Raw genomic sequence first — 4,105 nt, 5'->3', positions numbered from 1 at the left:
CTGAGTTTCTTCTTTTCTTCTTCTCTTTCTTTTTCTTCTTCTGCTGCCATGGCTGTGTAATTTGTTCATAGTTAGGGATTGTAGATCTGAAATGAACATGTTGAATTGATTTGGATCTGGATTTCAAGCTTTGGAATAGATTGAGTGATTGATTCTGAACTTCACGTGTGAATTGAATGGAAATTTGATTAACTAAATTCAGAGGAACCTTTGTCAATGGAAATTGAATTTGTTCTTCAGATCTGAACCAATCACCGAGATTTTAGTTTTCTTAGGGATAAGGAACTTTGATCTTGTAATCTTTTGGTTTCTTACACTTAAAGCAACATTGAATTGATTTAGATCTAAGGAATTAGAATGGTTTAATTGAATGTTAGGTTCACTGAGTTAAGGAATTAACCTCTGAATAGTATAAAGTGAAACTGATTGTCATTCTTTCCAATTGCTTGTTAATTCAGAACTTTATTGATTAAACATTGGAGTTTTGGTGAAGCAATTCCCTAGCTATGGTTTCTCCCTCTGTTATCACATAACTATGTGTGCATTGTCTTGTTTGCTGCAAGTTCATTTTACTTTTAATTGTTCCAGTTTGCTGTTATTAGATGTTACCACTCTCCTTACAATTTCGAAAAAGCTTAAATGGTTATAATTCTATGAAGTGATACTTGAATCTAAATTCCCTGTGGAGACGATATTTGGATCTTAATTTTACTCATCACTTGCTGCAATCCTAGTGCACTTGCTAGTGTAGAAAGTTAACAACAAGTTTTTGGCGCCGTTGCCGGGGAATTTTGCATTTCAATATCATTAGTAGTAGAAAAGTAACTAGATTGAGCATTTATTTTGTTGCTTTGCTTTCAAATTGCTTTTTGCATAATTTTACTGCACCTTGTGTAATATTCTGCATAATATTTCTGTCTGCTGCATAGAATTTTTACATCTTTGTTATCTGCATAATTTCAGTTTTCATTGTTCTTCATAGTTGTAATTGCCATTCTGCATATTTGTACATGATTTTACAATTCTGCAACTGCTAGATTTAAGTTTCTATATGCTTTTACTGATAGAATTTGCATGAATTCTGTTGTACATTTCTGAATATCAATTGTGGTCTAATTTTGCTTTAAACTGATTTGTATATGCGTGGTAAAAACAAGAATAAATCAATTCTGGTCTTTGATCCTGACATAGACGTAACTTTGAGAAGATTGAGAAAAGAGTCTAGAGCAGAAAAAGCCATAGGGAGTGATAGTGAGTTAGAAGCTGTCCATTCTCCAGAATCTCAGAGTAATCCTAGAGTGAAAAGAACATCTACACCCTTGAGACAACCAAATCCAGCAATAGAAATGGCAGAACAGAACAGATTTAGAACATTAGGGGACTATGCTATTCCTAACATGCAAGGTTTTAACTCTTCTATAATTAGGCCAACTATTCAAGCCAACCATTTTGAGATTAAACCTGCCTTACTACATTTAGTCCAACAGGATCAGTTTGCTGGAGGAAATTCTGATGATCCTAACCTGCATATTTCAAATTTTCTGCAGCTATGTGACACCATAAGAATGAATGGAGTTAGTGAAGAAGCTATCAGATTAAGACTATTTCCTTTTTCCTTGAGAGATAGAGCAAAATGTTGGTTACAAGCTCAACCACAAGGAAGCATCACAACCTGGACAGAACTTGTGAATAAGTTTTTAACTAAGTACTTCCCTCCATCTAAAGCTGCTAAGTTGAGAGGAGAAATTACATCCTTTGTGCAGCAAGAAGGAGAATCATTGTATGAAGCATGGGAAAGATACAAAGAACTGCTTAGAAGGTGTCCACATCATTGTATTCCAGATTGGATGCAATTAGAGACTTTTTATAATGGGATGAATGCAGTAACAAGAACAATGGTTGATGCTGCTGCTGGAGGTTCATTAAATACAAAGTCCTTGGAAGAAGCTCAAAGGATTATTGACATGATGGCATCTTCAATGTATCAGAATTCAAACTCAAGGAATCAAGGAAGAAACTCTGGTCATGAAGCTAAAGTTCTGGAAACTTTTCTTGCACAAAATCAACTACAAAATCAAATGTTTTCAGAACAATTAGCTGCCTTAACACAACAAATCAACAATCTGCAAACAGGGAGTATGCCTACCAGTCAGCTAAGTTGTGACTTTTGTGGAGGAAACCATGCAAATGGTGCATGAGAGGCATCCACAAGTGAACCACAAGAGCAAGTGAATTATATGAATAATTTTCAGAGACAACAACCATCATATCCCCCTGGATTTCAATTTTCAAATAATAGAACTCAGCAGTATTCTAATTGGAATAATCAATATTCTGCTGCAAAGAATTCTAATTCAAATTTGCCTTTTTCTAATGCAGGTCCAGCAACACAACAGCATTATTTTCAGAGAAATTCGTCCACTCAACCTCAAGGAAATCAAAAATTTTCCAGACCTATGAATGAGAGGTTGACTGAGATGGAAGAGACTATGCTGCAATTCATGAAGGTGACTCAAACAAGCTTCAAAAACCAAGAAGCTTCCATGAAGAAACTAGAGACACAGATTGGACAATTAGCTGAACAATTATCCAGCAGGGATGAAGGAAGATTTCCAAGCAATACAGTAATCAATCCTAAAGAGCAATGTCAAGCCATAACTACAAGGAGTGGAGCTGTAGTTGCAAGCCCTAAACCAGCAGAAAAGAAAGTAAATGATGTAGCAGAAAGAAACATTGAACAAGATCTGCAACAAGGAAATTTTAAGCTATTGAAGAAAGACCATTCAGAAGAAAAAGAAAAAGTTCCCATGAATTCTGAAAGGAAAACCAAAAAGAAACTCTTTGAGGAAGCTTGTAAGCCAATAGATCCAGAAAAATACAAGAGGCTGCCCTATCCTCAAAGAGTTCAGAATCCTAAACAAGAGGAACAATTTGAAAGGTTTATGAATGTCTTTAAGAAATTACAAATTAACATTCCTTTTGCAGAAGCTTTGGAGCAAATGCCCTCATATGCAAAGTTTATGAAAGAACTACTTTCCAGAAAAAGAAAGCTAGAGCATGATAAAACAGTACCTTTGACAGAGGAGTGCAGTGCCATTCTCAAGAGAAAGCTTCCTCAAAAGCTGAAAGATCCTGGATCATTTAGCATTCCTTGTGAAATAGGAAACTGCACTGTGGGAAGAGCATTGTGTGACTTGGGAGCAAGCATAAATCTGATGCCATTGGCTGTTCTGCAGAAACTTGGCATAGAGGAAGTGAAGCCCACCAACATTACACTGCAGCTAGCTGATAGATCATACACTTATCCATATGGAGTTGTTGAAGATTTATTAGTTAAAGTTGATAAGTTCATTTTTCCTGCAGATTTTGTAATTCTGGACATGGAGGTGGATTCTAACATTCCTTTGATCATAGGGAGACCATTTCTTGCAACAGGGAGAGCTTTGATAGATGTGCAGAAAGGTGAACTTATGCTTAGAGTTCAAGATGAGAAGGTAGTGTTTAATGTGTTTGAAGCTTTAAAATATCCAATTGAAGATAGCACATGTATGAAGGTAGATATACTGGATGCTTTCATTACACAACGCCATATTAATGAAATTGATGAACTTGCGGTGTTAGAAGAAATAATATCTGCAGGGAGCAACAAATCTGAACTTCTGCATGAAGAATGCATTAAGGAAGTGCAGCAGCAACTAGAAGCTCTGCCAATTCAAAAATCTGCAGAAAATTCAGTGAAGGAGAAGCTAGAAAAGGATGATAAAGAAGAGGAAAAGCAAAGGCTAGAACTGAAACAACTCCCTTCACACCTGCGGTATGCATTTCTGGATGAGAAACATGAAAATCCAGTCATCATCAATAATGAACTTAAGGAAGAACAAGAGGAAAAATTGCTCAGAATTTTGAGAGAACACAAATCTGTAATTGGCTGGAGTGTTGCAGATCTGAAAGGTATAAATCCCTCATTTTGTAAGCACAGAATTTTATTTGAAGAGAATTTTAAGCCTGTTGTGCAGCCACAAAGGAGGTTAAACCCAGCCATGAAAGAGGTAGTTAAAAAAGAGGTCATAAAGCTGTTAGATGCAGGAATAATATACCCAATTTC

The 4,105-nt window shown here is 36.0% G+C and overlaps 1 non-coding gene across 1 annotated transcript; it reads right to left on the bottom strand.

Moving 5' to 3' along the window:
* Window positions 1–1,730: 1,730 nt before the first annotated feature.
* Window positions 1,731–1,837, bottom strand: LOC113864008. The gene has a single exon (XR_003504617.1). It is a non-coding gene; the product is annotated as a small nucleolar RNA R71 (small nucleolar RNA).
* Between the last annotated feature and the right edge of the window lie 2,268 nt (window positions 1,838–4,105).

This window comes from Abrus precatorius, unplaced genomic scaffold (genome assembly GCF_003935025.1).
Source record: "Abrus precatorius isolate BTA unplaced genomic scaffold, Abrus_2018 Scaffold3, whole genome shotgun sequence".
NCBI lineage: Eukaryota > Viridiplantae > Streptophyta > Magnoliopsida > Fabales > Fabaceae > Abrus > Abrus precatorius.
This window is presented reverse-complemented; position numbering and strand designations above follow the sequence as displayed.